At 53.7% G+C, this 18,158-nt stretch overlaps 1 protein-coding gene across 4 annotated transcripts in view; it reads right to left on the bottom strand.

Moving 5' to 3' along the window:
- Positions 1 to 240: 240 nt before the first annotated feature.
- LRIG2 (leucine rich repeats and immunoglobulin like domains 2) overlaps positions 241 to 18,158 on the bottom strand; it is a 50,970-nt gene continuing 33,052 nt past the window's right edge. Inside the window, exons 22-25 of one of the 4 annotated variants that reach the window (XR_010886336.1) lie at positions 3,863 to 3,963; positions 2,401 to 3,160; positions 2,051 to 2,208; positions 241 to 910 (exon numbers count right to left, since the gene is read on the bottom strand). The gene's annotated coding sequence lies outside the window, so the exon portion shown is untranslated. Of the gene's footprint in view, positions 911 to 2,050; positions 2,209 to 2,400; positions 3,161 to 3,862; positions 3,964 to 5,802; positions 5,821 to 18,158 lie in introns of those variants that run through there. The other 3 variants (XR_010886335.1, XR_010886337.1, XR_010886338.1) reach the window with 3 other exon arrangements.

Below are 18,158 nucleotides of genomic sequence, written 5' to 3'. Positions count from 1 at the left end.
CTGGCTAGGAGATGGCACGCCGACGCAGAGTAGCAGCAGCCCAGGGAGCAGCGGGGCGGTTTGTGGGCGAAATGCCGCTGAGTGAGGAGAGGTGAGCGGCCGGTGTCGACCCCTGCTGCTCTGTGAAGCTGACGCCCAGCCTGGGCTGCACAGGCGCTGCAGGGCCCTGCGAGCACGCGGGCGCAAACGCGGGTCCCGTGGAGGCCGTGCAAAGGAGCCGTCCTGCCCCGAATGCCCTGCCGCCGCCGATCTCGCCCTTACCGAGGAAGTGCCGACGGCCGGGCGCTGCTGCTCGGTCCTTCAGCAGGGCTGCTGAAGGACCGGGCGGGAAGCAAGCAGGAAGCAGCATCTCCCGGCGGATTTGGGCAGTGACCGGGGATGGTCCCCCCTCGGCCAGCCGGGGCACGTGCTTGCTGCCGCGCAGGGGCTGCGACTGCAGGCCCTGCCTGCACACGCGTCCGGCTGCGGGACGGACAAGGATGCCCAGGCGCGGGAGCTGGGAGGGTCCCCCTGCACCCCGAACAAGCACCGCTCTGTGCCGGCTGCTTGGGGGCACCGCACCGGCGTCCGGTGTCGCAGCTTCTGCTCTGCTGCTGCCTTGTGACCAAGTGCCATCGTTTACGATTTATTATAGCTGCTTTGGAACAATCTGTCCGTAATGGCTCATAGATCATAGTAACACTAGAGGAAAATAAAACTATGTAAAGCTGTTTGCCTGTTGCTCATTTATAACTCTCTCCTTCAGCTCACAAACCAAGAGACAGCAGCAAGGGCTGCTATACAGAAGCACTGTTTTCTCACCCTTTCTTCCACTGCTGAATTATTTCTCAGGAAGATTCATTTTAATAATAGCAGCAGAAGATTCGATGAGTCAATTAATATTTCAGCCATTCCCAGGCCTTCGCAGACCCTGAAAAAAAATCCAGCATGCACGTAAAAAATCTCTTACACAGTGGTAGCCAGGCTGTTGGTTAGGGACTGTATGTGAAAAAAGAAGAGAAAACCACATATTTCAGGACTGACTGGGTGCATAAAGCAGGAGGAGGGTGTGGGTGTGAGCAGTGAACAGGGCTTGGCAGATGCGGTGCAGAGTGCTGTACGCCACTGAACCTCAGTGAGAGCACTCCAGGCCCCCGTCCCCGCGCTGCCTGGGCGCAGAAGTCCTCTCTCCCCACGCCTCTGTCCCATCTGTTAAGCAAGAAGGCTTTTGCACTGCAACTGATCTTCCTACATCTTATTTGCAAATGGACTTTTAATGGACTGTCTTCCAAATAATAAATAATGAGCCTTTACACTGCAATATTCGGGTTACTGCGGAGAGCTTTAAACAAAGCTTAAATAGTAACTGCCTTGAGAAAAATAAGGTTCGCAGTGCAGTGCTGCTGGTAGCTCAGGCACGCGGGTGAGCGCCTGCAGGGACACACCGCCGTGCAGTGCCCCGGCAAGTTCTCCAGCACGCAACTTCCTCTCGGGCTTAGAGCAACCACCGAGAGCTTTCATGTGCACTGATGAAATAGGAGCAGCCGAAGCAATGCAGAAAATGCCTTATTACAGCAAGGTCGCGCGACACTGGATTTCGTTCACCTTTGGCGGCGGTGACGCCTGGGAGCAGCCGCACCAGGCACGGTGGCAGGGCCGGCAGCACCGGTGGTAGGTAGGGCTGCCGTGCCCTTCCCGGGGAGGGCAGGGCCGCAGACGCCGGCCCCGGGAAGGGGAGCAGGAGCGGAGTGGGCACCTGAGGGGCCACGCACCGCCTCGCAGCCACCCGCTGGCACTTACTGCGGCAGGAGCGCTCCGGGCACACCACCGTACTGCACCGCGGACCGGCCGCGAGCCAGCCCCGCCGGCTCTGAACGATTTACACACCGCTAACTCACGTACTTCCCTGCTGCATAATTCATGCCGTTTGAGCAGCAGATAAAAACTTCACAACTGCTAATGTGCAAGTGCTTATTAATGTGGAGACTGTCAGAAAGACCTTGGATTTGGAAAGGGCTTTTGAGAAAAAGCCAAGATCTTTCCTCTGTAAGCAGATTTTTTGCACACTTGCCTGGTAGGCAACCAGCTCCAAGCTACTCTCTGGTGACTGCTGAGCTAATTCTTCATCGCGAAGCCCCCAAAGAACTTGGACCATCGCAGAAGCAGAAGTAAATAAATAGATCATTTCCTTGCAAGAAGCTGGTGTGCCATGCCGTTCCTATTCCTCTCCTTCACCGCACAGTAAACCACACATAGAAAAAGAGATAAGAGCGTTCATTCTCACGAGTTGCACAGACAGGATGAAAACAAGTTTTAAGTCATGTTCTCTGCAAGGATGTTTATAATGCCTGCAACTATTTTTAAACTTGGGAAATAAAGGGCTGCTAGCTGCAAAGAGCCCTCAAGGGTCGGCGTACTCACTGTCAGGTGAATAGGAACGGACACTCGGACCCCGGCAGCGGCACAAGGACGTCCGCGACCAGCCATCGCGCTGCATCCCATCGCACGGCCGGGAACCGGCTGCAATCGCCTCCCGGGCAAACAGCTCCGCGTGCCCTCTGCTAAGGTGACAACACGTGTGACAGCTTTGCAGGGACAATGTCCCCGCAAAAACCCTTCCCAAAGATGCTCTCCAGGATGAACAGCTGTGGAGCCGGAGTCGGGCCGATCCCAGGGAGGTCCCTGGAGCCGGACAGGGACCGCAGAGGGGTGCTGGCGGCTGGCGCCCCAGGAGGGGCTGTGGGCGGCAGAAACGCTCTGGCTCCAGCTCCGGTTCCGGCAGCAGCGCAAGGCAGGATGGCCAGACAGCCCCCTTCCACCTCCGTCTCCACATCGCAAAAGCGCCGGCACAAATTAGCTTTCAGGTGCTGACAGCAGCTGTTTTGAATAGCCTCTGACACGGGGAAAGCGAGAAATCAATTTCCAAAGCCAGCATCTCTATCGCCAGCATTTTGGAGAGATTTGAGGCCCCCCGGGATGCTATAGGGTGTCTCCATGTGCCCTGGCTGCGCTGCAGCTCCGTAACGAATCTTCCCACAGCCCCTGCAAGAGCACCTCCAGCCGCTCCAAACGCCGCGCTTGGCCGCGGCACGGCTTGCTCCCCACCACTGCGCCTGTCCCTTGGAGCAGGACGTCCCGCCTTATCCCAGGATCGGGTATTCGAGATCTACTCTGCCATTTCCTGGAGGTTTCATGTGTCATCATCAAGTGGAAAGGGATTAAAAAACCAGAAATGAATACCATAAATATCCTAAATGAATGGGATCTATAAATGCTTCCCTGGCACTGCTAGCATACTGTCAATATATATAACATTATTTAAATAATAAGTTAACAACTTTTGCATGTAAATTAAAATATCTTATTGAAATGTATGCTGATTACAAGGCAAATGTCTTTGTTCTAATTATCTTAATTACAGGCTTTTAATGGCAAGAAGCTGTAGAAATAAAAACATACGTAAATGGCAACTTATAATGACAATAGCTGCACCTGCTAGCACTTCGACTGGGCTGTTGGGGTAATTAATGCATCGATTGCTGCTGATGGAGGGAAGAGCAGTGCCTGGCTGAGGAATGCGCGTGCACACGCCAGTCGCAGGAAGTCACTGCCGCAGCTTGGAAAAACTCGACCAAACACCCTCAACACCCCCTTGCACGCAGCTGCAGCATCTGCCCCACAGGTGCAAACACCCCCTTGCACACAGCATCTGCCCCACAGGGGCAAAGCCGAGGGATATCGCCGTGCAGAGAGAGGAATGGCTGCTTGTGGAGGGGGGAGAGCAGGGAAGGCGCCGGTTCCTGGGCCACCACGCCGTGTCCCCGGGAGGGAGCTGCTCTGGGGTGGCTGCAGGAGCCACATGCCCCCGGCCGCCAGCTCTTACCTGCCTGACTTTGGTCCCTGGGCCCTGCCGTTTCCGACTGGAGGACGGACGCACGCAGGGTCCCTCCGTCTCCTTCGCAGGGGACATGTAGCAGCTCCCTTCTGCAAAGACACGTGGGGACGGAGAATTAATTTCCATTTGCTCTGGTTCAGGACCAGCAATTGCGGCGCAGCTTTTGGGGCTCCCATTGCCTGTGCCTGGCAAAGCAATGAATTTCCCTTGATTATTCGTCTGTGCCGCTTCTGCTACCTTCATTTTATTCTCATTTTCGCTCCTTATCTTTCTTCACACTCTTTTAACTTCGGCCCGTAAATGGCTTCAGCCTAAGTCGCAGCTGTGTGCCTCTCACCGGCTTCTTCTTATCTCTGAGAGCACAGAGAGTAATCACCCACTTTGGGCTATTGCTGGATGCCGCATGGCCCTTGGAGCAATGGGACTGAGCTCACTTAGGGAATAGTACCCGGCCGATGAGGAAAGTCCCAGCAGCGACAGTCCAAGCACCTCCTGCGTCCGAGCTCCCTCGGCTGTGCGTCCGCTCTGTCCTCCGTGTCCCGGGACACCGAGATGCCTCAACAGCAGTGCAGGAAAACACCCGAGCTTTGCATGTGACTGCTGGCAGCAAGCACTGGCTTCCTGTGCCGCAGGCTGAGAAACAGCCTTTGGAAAAAGCCAGGCAGCCCCAGCGGCCCCAGGAACAGCTGCAAGAACGGCAAAATCACAGCACAGACAAGAATATTTGACGTGTATCGGCAGAAGGAGCTTCTAGCTTGCATCAACACAGCACCGTGCGTGGGAGACGCCCGGGCAGGACCGCGGAGCTAATGCAGCCTTTGGTTCTCCGGGAAAAATCCCTTGGCTGCGAACCGGGCATCGCAGCGCGCTCTGGGCAGGGGAAACGACTGGTCTCCTGCTACAACCTGTAGTGCTGTGGGAACAGATTCTGCACTGCATAAAACAAAAATAGATCAGGACTCAGTCTTATTTCCTTTCAGGTTTCTGCATGCATGACAGTCTTTGCTCTCCAGCTGTGCATTAACCTGCGTAGCCCAGACACATGCTTGCTCCCCAAAAATGGGCTCTATCCTTTGCTCACAGCTCTGCAAAGTGTTTTGAAGAAAATCAGTTTATTGTGAAAGCAGAAGGGCAGAGAGTATTACAATTTTCCCTCAGAGTTCAGATTGTTTTTCTTTTCTATCTAGACATATGGATACAGTAAATCCTTAGAGACCTTGAAAGAGAAAACTGTCTCGCTTTGAATTCCTAAACTGACAGTGCATCTAAAAATAGACTCCAAAGGGAGATGCAAGATAAGCGACAACAGGAATCCACCACCTTTTCTTACTGTGTGATACTCTTGAAATTTAAAGAGTAAAATACACAGAATGAACAAAAAAGAAGAGTAGCCAGTCATGCTGAGGACGTTTGGAGGAATGTGCTATTATGTAAAGCGAACCAAGGAAAGGTTAGTAAATACCACTGCTTCCCTTGGGAGCTGCGCTCTTGCCGGCGTCATTAGTGCGCTGGCAGGATAACAGATCCTCTTCGCTAATGCTCTAGGTCGTGGGCAAATTAAGATGGAAAAGACGATCTGCTATCATTCTGCATTAGGCATGGCCGACCAGCTCACCTCTCTGGCAGTTGCTGCTGTTATAGAAAGGTTAGGACTAGAAATATAAAACTTTTGTCATTAAACCAAGCAAATTTTGTCCTTAGCTGGCAGCTAGAATAGGCAAAGGGGCATTAGAAGACCACGGGGTGCTTGTCGTAGTTTGCTTACTCCACGGTTTGAGGAGAAAGAAGTGCTTTCCCTCGTCAGCACAGCTGGCGTGTCTCTGGGATGTGGTCCCAGCCCGGCGAGCAAGAGGCACATCCAGATGGCCAGAGGAAAACGCTGCTCTTGCCAAAGCAACGTCGCTGAGACGCACGTGGTGCCTTTAAACCCAGCACCTGGTAATTACCTGCAAGAGTTGTTAGCTTTTAGACACTGCTTAAATATGCCTGAATAAATAGTCCCAGAGAGCTCACTGCGAGCGCTCACGTGCGTAAGCCTACGGAGCAGATGTCCATACACAAACATGCGCTTGGGGAGAGAGCAAAATGGTGAAGCTCTTCATCACGCAAGTCCCCCAGCTGGGCAGACGAGGTGCTTCCAGCCCAGCTGTGCCCCTCGGAGCGCCTGGCGCTCCAGCCCCGCAGCGATCTTGCCGCCTGGGAGGAGAAAGGTCCTCTGGCTCGCGACGGATCAGCCTGGCAGGCAGCTGGCAGGGAAAGCTGGATTTCAGCCTGTTCCTACTCAGCTCAAAAATCTAATGCCAGCTTACACGAGCGCAGCTTATGAGCTGAAAAGGGGCAGACGCAGAAAACATCGTTGGTGGGATGCTGGAAACCCCATCGCTGGGCAGGAACGGGGGCGGGAGGCGAGGGGGGAAGAGGTTTCCCTCGGAGCAGGTCAGGTCTCCCGGCGTGGGCGCAAAGCGCTTTTAATAAACAACAGTGTAAACTGCTCTATGGGATTAAAGCAACCCACTCATGGCAAGGATCAAGCATGGACCGGGGGCTTCTCTGGTGCCCCCAGACTCCACCAAGCCCTCACCACCAAAACTGACCCGCTGCAGCCCAAAGAGGGCAGCAGCCCTTGGGGGGCTGCTGGGGAGGCAGCGTTTGAAAAGCATCATGCAAGCGTTTTGCATGATGTGTGGCTGCTTTTGGGGGGGGGGAGGCATTCTCTTGCTACCTTTGGTTCTGTGTAATCTCGCGTTCAAGCTGCTGCAGGACACCCCACACATGCACACGACCTTGTGGAGCAGCCGAAGCGACTTCAAACAGAATTGCTGCCCGTGAAACCTCCAGAGTCCTATCTGCACTGAACAACAAAAAAACCCACCCGCACACAACACACCATTTCAAATCCTGCCTTTAATCTCAGGTTCCAGTAACAACCTTCTCCCCATCCAATTACTTGTCTTACAATTGACATCGCAATATTAAATTCCTAAGAACTAAAGCGCTTTGAAAATATAACCTACTTTAAAGGAGACAAGATTTATACTAGAAGTATTTACTTTCTATAGTCCTTGACACTATCAAAGTCACTGATGCCTGATCAACAGCTGTTTAAATGAGGCCTCCAAACATGCATCATGTTTGGCATTTGTAAGGCACCATCTGCAGGCTGAAAAACAACGCCGCCGACTGATGGCTGAGCACACATGCACGGCGCTGGGCAGTGCTCAGGAAAGGCACCCCGGGGACGCACTGGTCCCCCGAGGGCTACGGCACTGCTTCTGCCTGTGCTGCGCTCTCAGTGCTGCAGCGCTCTGCAAGGAGCATCCCCGCAGGGCCGGCACTGCCCGCGTGGTGCGTCCGCGTGCCCCAGGTGCTGCGCCGCAGTGGCTCGGCTCGGGTCGGCACCCAGCTCGCAGAGCTCCTGCGGCCTGGCCGATGCAGCTTGCCCAGGGCCGCGAGGGCTCAGCGCCCGCAGACCAAGCGATCCTGCTGGGGGACTGCTTCAAGCGATTCAGAGGCCCTGGCTATTTTAGGTCACAGCCACTAGGGAAAATCATCCATTCGCAGGGGCTTTGCTTGCTGGAGACAAGGTGCATTTCAGACAGGGAGTTTTTCCTCCGAGCTTCCTTCGTTACTCCCCGGAGCTACTGAAACAGCTCATAACCACTGCTCCCTTTGCTCACTCTGCAGTTAATGCACCTTCCTGCGCAATTTGAAAGGTTATTGGATACCACAGTCAGTGCCAATCAGCTATTAAAAGCAGAGGTCCAGAAGCGTCGATAAACCTGATTACTGGACGTGCTCTGCATACAAGCTGCCCCGCATCCAGGGCCGGCTCTGCAGCCGCCGCTGTCCTGCAGCCCTCGCCGAACGGACAGAAAACACCACAGCACCGACAGGTTTTCAGCAAGCACTGCCGCCTTGCCAAGTGCTCCTGCCCCAACTAAAATCACGTGTTTCACCCCAGAGGAGTCAGCACCATTTCCAGGGAGTACCCAGGGGCCCATGACCTCCTGGGAGAGGACGGAGGAGAGGCGACAGCAGCCGGGAGATGAATCTACCTCACTCACGTGAGGTCTGCTGACAGACTGCTGCCTCCAAGAGCCATTTAGTCAGACGAGTAATTATTACAGAAAGAGAATCCACGCTCGGGATGTTTGCTCGAGAGGCGCGCGGCGCGTTTCTCTTAACGGGGTGGGTGTGCACAGTGCTTGTGAGCACAAGCCTTCCCGGCCGCTGCAGGGAGAGGAGCACTGAGGTGCGACGGACACGACCAGCTACCGCCCGGGTGCCCCGTGCACAGCCCGGGCCGCTCCTCGCGTTGGAGGGGAACCCCTCCGGGCAGCAGGGCTCGGGGGGCCTTCGCCCACGCTGCCGTCCGCGCGGCGTGCACACCCAGCGCCGAGGGGAGCGTGCGGCTGCTCGCCCAGGTCTCTCTGACTGCAGCCTCCCGGCTCGCGCAGGGCGTCCTGACGTGCTGGGAATTATGTCAGCACGGACAGAGACACTATTGACTTTTTAAAAGGAAAGAACATACATTACGTAAATCTCTTGCTGTGGCACAGCCGACAAGCACGCATCCTTGTGCAGTGGTGGCATGTCCTACAAGAGGACCAGCACCGCCCGGCAGCCGGCGTTCGGCCACTTGTGCTTCTCCCACGGGAATAAAACAGTCCTGAAGTCGGGATTCAGCCCTTCCTGAGGCACGGCAGGCCAACAACCCTGGTGAGTGTCCTGCATGGATGGAAATGCAGGTGGTACATTTAGTACACTATTTTTGTTTTGCTCTAAAAACTGTGCAGCTACCATGTGTCCTTGAAACCCATCTCTTGCTGCTGCCTAGAGGCACTTGAGCGCAGGCAGACTCAGCCTGCCAAGACCTTTCAGCCTCCACGAAAGTTGAAGTGTAATCCTCTCTCTTCTAGCCCCTCTCGGAGACGCAGAGCCTGCTGCATGCGGCACTGTACAGCCAGCATTAGTGCTGCAGACTCATTACTACGCAGCTGAAGCATCCAGAAGCAGCTCAAACATAAAATGGAAAAGGTTTCCACTGGTGCAAACAGAAAGTCCTAAGCCAGCAAGGAAGACAGCGGTACTCCTGGTACACATTTCTGCCTGACCTAGTCCCTAATTAGATATTGCTGCGCTAACCTAAATGGAGAGGCATTAACTTTCACTCCTGAAGCAAGGTGCAATTAGTTAGGCATAAAAGAACACTGAAGTGATACTAATTACCCTCTAAAAGATGAATGGAATTGAGTCAGAGAAGCAGAAAATTACCTTTGTGGGAAATTGGCTTCGGACTTTAAACTGAACCAGCAGTGGCAGCGGGATGGGCGCTGCCGAGATTCGGCACTGCTTGTCCTCCTCCTCCGTCCATGGCCAAGTAGCCCTGTCCCGCATGTCGGCTGCCCGGCCTCTCCCACGGATGGGCCAGATCCACCAGCACAAGGCAGTCGCTGGCATTGCTAAAAAATCTGCCTCTGTATCCTTGGGCAAGGGGCTGATTGTCAAACTTGGGCAAAACTGCAGGACACCAGCAGCTGCCTGGGAATCTGCAAGGGGGAAGGTTTTTTGATACCAACCTTTGGGCATAGGCTGCCCGGGCACACTGCTCTCTGGCCAAGGCACTGGGAGCACATATTGCTGCTAGGCACAAGTGGCTTGGCTACATGCTGCCCCTTCTTCATATATGGCTGCTCTGTAAAGCATCTGGATGAAAAATACTTGAAATAGCGGCACAGAGAGGCCACAGTCCCTCAGCTTTGTCCACGGCAGCTGCAGGGAGTTGCAGCTGAGCCAGCGAACGCACGCGGGACAGGCTGTGCTGCTGCAGTTACAGCAGCGCCCGGTGTAATCAACAGCCCTGTCCAGCAGAGCACCGGCACGCATGCATGCAGCGCAGCGACGTTACTCACACCATCGCTGCAACCCGGAAAGCCTCACACTGCAAGGTCAGCTCAAACCGACTTGTGTCCGCAGGATCCTACTCTGGCATGCGCAGATATGGCTGGGGAAGAAGCATGCTGTTCCAGGCATGAGCATGAACCTTGTCACCGCTTCAGCGATTCAAAGCCAGCTCTCCCTGTAGCAACTTCCATGTCCTTCCCCTCATCGCACAAACTGTCCTGCATCCGCAGCACTGATGAAACAACCTGCCATGAAAGCCCCGCTCAGGCTGCAGCAGGAAAACCAAGAGAGGAGCAGTAGTGACCAACCCTTTCTATGCGATGCGCGTCCCGGAGCGTAAGTTTGCAGTGCTCACTGCGGTGCTCAGGGTTACTGAACGCTGCCCCTCCAGCCCTCCCCTGCCCCTGAGCACTGCCCTCGCACAGACCCAGGCGCAGCACGGCAGGAGCTAGCAGGGGCCGTTTTGCAATTTAGCACAAAGGCAAACACCAGCAAACAGCTTACATGTCGCCTTCCCAGCCAGGGAGCACACACAGGACTGCAGGATATTTGTGGAATTGGCTTCTATTTTTAAGTTTAAGACAGACATATCTGTAGTGGCTGATCCCAATCTCCCAAAATGGAGCGAATGAGATGCAGCGGCCTCTGTCAGCCACAGTGCGAAGGTCGCAGCTCTGATCTCCAGGAGGAGCACAGAGGCAGGAGGCTGAATGGAAAAAAATGTGTGCATCCGCCGGCCGGCCCGTGGGAGAAGGGCACCTGGCACGAAGAGGTATTGCTCACCGAGTCAGGGAGCCAGGCCTGGAGAATGTTGAGCTGCTGCAAGTGCTTCATCTCAAACCCCAAAGTGAAAAACTCGTCTTCTAACAATAATACACAAGTACCCTGACTATCCCATTTTGTTTATTCCTGGAAACCTGCCAGATTTTTAATTAGCTCTTCACTCTTCTCTACCCATTTAGCAGTATCCAAGGAGTCTAACATACTATTTTCGTGTCTATCCAGCTGGCTTCTCAGCACTAGCTCACAGCACTTTGCTGACCAGTAATTGCTTCTGATAGCAGCACATAATTCATCACAAACTCTCCTCATTGCAGCCTGCTCCAAGGTGGACAGCAGCTCTGCAGATGGGCAGAAACCCTACATTACCCATTTTCCTGGAAAGATGAAGTTCCTCCAAAGCTTTGCACAAATTTGCCGCCAAACAACCGTGTCCCAGCCCAATGCCCCAGCCCTGTGAATGGGGTGTGTGCTAAGGTACAGCCCCTTGAAGGTCACGACTGCCGTGGGGTCATCCCACCGAGGAGCAGAGGGCCCCAGGTACATGTGGTGGTGGCAGGATTCACAAAGCAAACTAGGATTTGCCCTGAGCTTATTCTCTTGCAGACATTAGAAAATTGGTCCTGATGGCAGCAATCCAGCTGCACTGGAGTCTAAGCCATTTTTCTGACTTAAATCCTTTGCTCTGTGGCTGTGTGTACGTACAAAGTGAGCAGGGTCATCTGCTGGGGCTCTGGAAACCAAATAGCACAGCTTCAGAGCTTGGTATGACCGACACAACACGTGACAGAGACGTGCTGCAAACAGCCCCTGTGATGGCCCTTTGCACATGCACTTTATGTGAATTTTTAGGCTGAGCAGCCAAGGTGAGGCGATGCTCTTGCCCTTCAGATGAAGCAGGGCGAGATTCACAGCTGCACCCAGCTCTGCCAAGGCTGCAGAGATGCGAAATCTCCCGCATGCAAGACAGATCTCCCTAGCACGTCCTGTTTAGGGCTGAGTTTCCCCAAGAGAAAACTTAGGGCTAGGGGCTTTATTCAGTGCAAAACCACCTGCATCCTAGTGCTTCAGGAGCTGCAGCACCATCTGTTCCACTGCAGGCAGGCAGCATGTTGTGCTGTGCAGCTCCTGGGACTTTTAATGGTAATTAACAATCTGCTGTATTTGAATCTCAGTGTAAGGGGCTAGGAGAGGCAGCCAGCTGGGGTCTGAAGCAAGGCGCATACCAGGATGGCTCCGACACGGCTGGGAATGCTTCTGGAAAGGAGGGAGAGACCTGGCTCCCTTCAAGCCCCAAAACCTCCGGAGCCTCATGCTTTCTCTACTGCTTTCTGAGTTCATACATATAAAATCGTTATGTTCCCATCAAAGCCACTCCCTGATTTATGCTTACGGGAGAAGCTCATGGAATATGTTGTGGGAACTAAAAATTTTAAAAAGCAATTTGAAAAGCAGCTCAGGAGGCAATCTGCTTCCAGATGCCGCTGCCACTTGCTCTCCCTGCTGCACAGAACTAGCTGTACCTGCAGTGCAGGCTGCTCACTCCAGCCCTGATTTGAACGCCGTTTTCATTTACAAGATGCATTATTTACCAGCCTGTCATGCACCTAATTTAAAAACAAGATTTATCACCAAAAAGGCTCTGCTTGTTACAATGCCTTGCAAGAAGCACAGAGTGTTGCACTGGGCCTGTGCTGAATATGCAGATTCCTGCCCCATCCGACACCAAACGCTGCTGGGGGCTGAGCCCCAGCCAGGGCCGGGGCACACTGTCCTGCCCACATTGGTCACCTACCCTCGATGCAGTTGAACCCACCTGGCAGGGCCTGGGAGCGGGACCGCTGGGAGGAACCAGAGACCCGGGGAGGGGGCTTGCTGTCAGCCCACGGCACCGTCCCAGTTGGACGCTCCCCTGCTCATGGCAAGTGCTGCGGAAACGCCTGCAAGTCATCGGTGCAGGGGCACGGCTTTGCAATGCACCGTCCATTTCACCGTTAACAAAAGAGTCCTGTGAAAATGGGGATAAAATTGAACACATCTGCAGACTTCACAGCATCTCTCACTCAGTCTTACAGGTTGGATTTTTAGGGCACATTTAAATACTTGTTTGTATGAAGACACCTAGTAAAAGACATGGGAAGGCTCAGATATGAGGTTTACAGTTTCAGAGTGATTTTCCTAACTCAGGAACAAGTTGCACATCCACCCATGGCACAGCCCTCAGGTACTGTGAAAGCAGCATGATGCAAAGGGCCTGCAGGCACTGCCGTGGGAGCAAAGGCGGGTGCAAAATTTGGACACGAGGTTCGGGCTCCCCGTGTCGCTAGCACTGCCTGGCAGAGCCGATACCACGGCCCCGGGCAACATACCAAGCTGATGAAGTCCCAGCCACAGCCCCACCAAACCTGCAATTTAAGCAGACAAGTCGAGCGCAAGGAGGCCTAGACCAAGGGAATGACCTCCGTAGCACCACAGTCTGTTCAATGCCAGCCAAGATCCCAGATCTTACAGTCAGATCCCAGCCCTTTCGGGTACTTGCATGGTGAGCCCAAGAGAAGCGGAGGCCTTTCCTGCACTGCAGCATCAGCAGAGCAGGAGAGCAGCTTGCAACGCCACTGTACTGCTTGCGCTGCAAGGGAACGGATGAGCGTTAGCCACACAATTGTCCAACAAGGGAGGGTATGAAACCCGCATGGGAAGATGCAGGTGCTCCCTGCAAAGCCTGCCTCCCTGCATTATCTCCTGCCCATGGCACACAGCCTGCCCCATGCCCTGGCTCTCCAAGTTACCCACATCTGCTGATCGGAGCTGGATTTGCCCAGCTCCTCTGGCCTGCTGGCACTTCAGCAACTGAGAAGCATCTTTTCTTTGTACCAGCTGGTAGAAACAGCTCCCTCCAGCAGAACGAAGCTGGAGGAACCACTCGGGTGCCAAGGAATTTTTAGCAAGTCGTGGGAAGCGTCAGCCGCTTTGCAAAGGTGCAACTGTTCACAGAGCGAAACGTAACCGGAGCTCATCGACAGATCAAAATCCACCCTGTGAATGGGACGTCGCCACTTGGAGGACCAGTGTCCTCTCCCTGCCTGGCCCTTCCTGGCGCCGTCCCACTGTCCTTGCGCGCTCCCCTCCTTCCCGCGCCAGCACCACCGTCCCTGCATGCCGGCCCCTCTGCCGCCTCCAGTTCTCCCGCTGCTGGGGCTGAAATAACGTCAGAGATTTGTGGTCTGCATTGGGGCAATATAAAGCAACCAAGCCAGTTAGAGGAGATGCATGGGAAGACTTTACGAAATTTCCTCCCTCCGCTCTCTCTGTCCTCACTTGGCGTGCAACGAGAGGAGACACTGCCCAGTCGCTGGCCCTGCCCACGATGCCGTCCCTTCCCCCGGGCTGCATCCCCCTGCCTGCCTCAAAAATTACTGAGGGGCCCTTCGCTCTCCCTGTACTACCTCGGCGTTAATGCACGGACATGCACACATACAAGTGCGTGCATATGTGTGCACACTTTTTCCCGGCACTTCTAGCCTGCCTATGCAGCCTGGAGCTGGAACATGCTGTAAACACAGCTAAATATTTAATGTTTGGAGAAGAGCATTTTTCAGATGACCTAGATTTCCTCTCCCCAGACTTCATGTTGGGACCAAAGGGGGTTACATGGAGCAGACACATGGCCACTTCCATGAGTAAAACCCCTCTGGTGAAATGAGTCGGAACAGCAGATCTTCCCACCCTCCTGTCCGGTTTGCCCATGGCTCCTGTTTGAGCCAAAATTGACACACGCTTATAGGTGCTGCTTTACATATTTGCTATGGGAGCGACAGATCCTGTAGCAGCAAGCAAGCATGGATGCTGGCAGCAAATACACCGCTGCCCTCGGACGCGTGGAAACATGGGATCGGAGCCAGCGGAGCAGCCAGGACCCAGCATGCCCCAGGTCACGCATCGCCTCTGAAACAGCCCATTCCCGCAGCAGGCAACTCCCACAGGAGAGGCGCCTCCGGAGAGCGGGACTCCACAGGGATCACCCTGTCAGCTCCCATGGCCCCAGAGGGGAGCCCGAGGGCTGCTGCCCTCCTGCTCCGGCCTGGACACGTGGTGGAGTCGCATCCTCCCACAGCGGTGCTTCCTTATCAATAATAAAAGGCAATTTCCCCAGACAGAGCTGGGAGATTACGTAGCTATTTGCTCTTCATCTGCTGCTGACGGGATGGGAAGGAGCTTTAATAAGATGTGATTTGACAGTAACACAAAACAACAACAGCATTAACAGAAGAATAATGGCAAAGGCAGCTGTCAAAAACCTCATGTTCTCTAACCGAGGGAAAGAAATCAAAGCTGTCAGGCTTCAGCGGAGGAGCGAAGGGCGGACAAAAGTGAGGGCAGGATTATAGCGCGGCGGCCAGGTATCGCCACCTGCCAGAGCAGGAGGGACCCTGGGGGTCCCATTTCCCGGGACTGGCTGAAACCCTGCCCGCGGTGCCCAGCCCGCGGCGCCCAGCCCGCGGCAGCCTGCCCGGGCGCAGCAAGGGCAGCCAGCCTCCACTAATGCCGCGGATAATTACTCACAACTGGGCGGCAGAGCTTTGAGAGCGACCTCTCCACCCGGCCCTTGGCCGGAGCAGATGCCATCGCTGCTAATAATGCCAAAGCTCAGCGCTGCTTGGCTCAAACCAATTAGACCTGCCCAACTTAGGCTGGCAGGGCAATCTTTCCTTTTAACGAGGTCACTGGATTTACGGATGTTTGCATTTCCCCCATACTTAATTTGAGCTCGTGCTCACTAATTCAATTTTGCTCACAGAAGTTCAAATTACATTGATGCGACTGCTCTGGAGAAATGTATCGGGTGCAGTCAAGGCACCCAGCTCATCAGAGAGAGGAAGGAAAGGGAAAAAAAAAAAAAAAGGGCATTACTGCTTTTCATGGGAATGCAGATTAGCAGGCGTCAACCACACAAAGCCCTAGGAGGCTCTGGCCGGACAAGATCTCATTAAGATTCTATTGTGCCTCTACACTTATAATTAAAAAATGAGGGTGAGAAACTGAGAGGTCCCCGTAAAGACTAGATCCCCTTTTCTAAATATTGGCTGCATTTTATGAGCCACATTAATACAAAAAACACAGAGGAATAGGATTCTGAGCCCTTGGAGAAGTGCCCTGCCTATGAAAAGCAGCACTGCTGGAGCATTTTTGCATACTATTAGCCTCCTTTAAATGCAGAAATCCTGGTAAGAGGCTTCTGTGTTACAAATGCTTCCATCATTGTAGCTCAGCAGATCCCCTTGCAAGGCCCCCTCTCCATCAGGCAGCAAGTGCTTGAGCCTTGCTAAGGACTTCAGGAGAAACCAGCATTGCAGATGGAGACTGCTGGGTAGCAAGACACTGGGAGGTTCTGCATGAAACCCCTGATACATATTATATATCTAAACACCTCCTCACCAGGAAAGGTGTCAGGAAGCTAAGCAGGAATAACACCATGTCACGCTTTCTTGTCTGAGGCGCCCCTTTCCCCAGCCCTGCTGTGCTGATGCCTGCAGGATGGTACATGGAAAAAACAATCATGAAAAAATAGTATCACCTCAGGAGCCAGTGTCCCTGTGGAGAAGATGCCGGTCCGTAGGACGGACGCATCCGCTGCTGTCACGCGCTGGCTGCCGCCGCTTCCTCTGACTGCGCGGCGCCACGTTTAACGTAAGCTGCCGCGGGGCCGTGACACTGGCTACATAACCTGCTCGTGAATATTTCAGCGGTACGCCAGGGGACCTTCGGGCAGCCGGACTTGCCGGGCCAGTGTTGTGTTTCGGGAGCAGCAGTGTGCCACAGTGGTGCTCATTTGCACTGTGTTCCCGACCGGCTCTCCCGGGGAATCGGCTGACCCCGACACAGGCTGGGCGCGCAGGGGAGACCGGCTCCTTCAGTGCCTACGCACCCTGGACTGGAGCAGCGCTGCCCCTCGCTCCCTTCCTCTCTCCACCATCTCTTCTGCAATGCCCTCTCTCCTCCGCTAAGCCTGTTCCCTTCGCGGTGACAGCAGCGATTCATTGCTGGTCATTTTACCGGAGAACACTCCTTCCCCCACTCACTTTATGGTGCTAAGAGCTGCCAGCCAGGGATGCCACAGACACCGGCGATTGCTTTTAGTTGCTCAGACATGCAAGGTTGCCTTGCTCTGTGCAAGGTGGATGCTGCGTGAATGAGCTCAGCTAAATAGAGTCGCTCAGGAAAATCTCTCTGCAAAAGCACTGGCATAGCCACAGGACACACAGCCTGAGCACCAAGAGGCAATCCTGAACTGCTAGAGCCGACTATTCCTTCCTGTATTTAATGATAACAGAGGGAAGAAAAAACAGGTAGAAAAAGTTCCATTTACAAGGACATCATAAGCCTCAAGAGCACTTCATGCATCAAACACTGTCCTGAGGATAAACAGCATTGATTAGGAAGCTACGGTTTTAACTACCAGAGAGTTCATTAAATTGCTGAGCAGCAGAAGCTCTGAGGAAAACTTACTCCACCCCTTGCTCCGAAGAGTCTGGGCTCCAGCCGTCAGCTGTGCCGCCTACCGCAATGCTGTTGTGCCCTTGAAAGCACGCCAGTCTCGGCTCGCGAGCGGAGAGCGGTGATGGGCTTCTCTGCCCTGGGGCCCCGGCTGCAGCCTGGCAGCTTTGCCTGGCGACCAGGCTCCTCGTAAGGGCATTTTCGGCCCCTGGCTGTGCACCGCGGTGGGTGCAATCCCCGAGAGACGTCTGGCCCGCGAGCCTTGTCTCTTGCGGGGCTCATGGCTGGTGGTTTCTGCGCTGGGTCTGGCTCATGCCTGAGCAGTCTGAGGGCAGGCAAGGGCAGAGATGGCTGGTGACTAACCCCACTACCTGAACCAATAAAGCTGATGGCAGTCCAAAAGTCAGTCAATAAAAAGCAAGGAAAGGTTTGATAATGTGTATGTCTGGGAAGACAAACAAAAGGGGCTTAATGAAACCTTTATTTTAAAAATATGTTTTTTAATTTAAATGCAAATTGGGTGCTGTGTTATCTGTAGGTCACTTTTGCTGACACACTGCTTAATTAGCAGGGATGAGTTTCAGGAAGCAAAGGCAGCTAATGGCTGGTCCTTTCCTGTGCATTTGTTTTAAGTTAATTAAAAATTTTTCAGAAAGGATCTGTCCTGCTCTGCAGAACAGCTCCTGACTCTGTTCAGCAAGTCCTTCCCTAAGCCAAGCATGCTGCCAGGGACACTCTCAGTGGGCTATTAGCTATTAATTGAATAGGGCACATGTATTTCTGCATCCTGCAGTCCCCTTTGACGAGTCACAAATCACAGTCCACCGCTCAATAGATGCGCCTGCACCATTCAGTGTCAGGCAAAATGGTATCAACAATAAATCTGAGCAAGGATGTGGGGGATTTTTCTAAATGCTGGGCTGAATTACATATATAAGTCTCCAGAACAGACATTAAACCTAATGTGAAATTGAACCTTCAAAGTGATGAGCAGAGCAGTTATCCCCTGTATTACACACAACTTATGTGTAAGAGGATCTCTTTTAGAGAAAAATCTGCCTTTGCCAAGAGAGATGAGCTGGAATTGGATGTGCCCTTCAGAAAT

The sequence above is a fragment of the Apteryx mantelli genome, chromosome 25 (genome assembly GCF_036417845.1).
Source record: "Apteryx mantelli isolate bAptMan1 chromosome 25, bAptMan1.hap1, whole genome shotgun sequence".
In the NCBI taxonomy this organism is placed as follows: domain Eukaryota; kingdom Metazoa; phylum Chordata; class Aves; order Apterygiformes; family Apterygidae; genus Apteryx; species Apteryx mantelli.
Note: the sequence above shows the minus strand (reverse complement) of the source record. Positions and strands in the feature narration are given on the sequence as shown.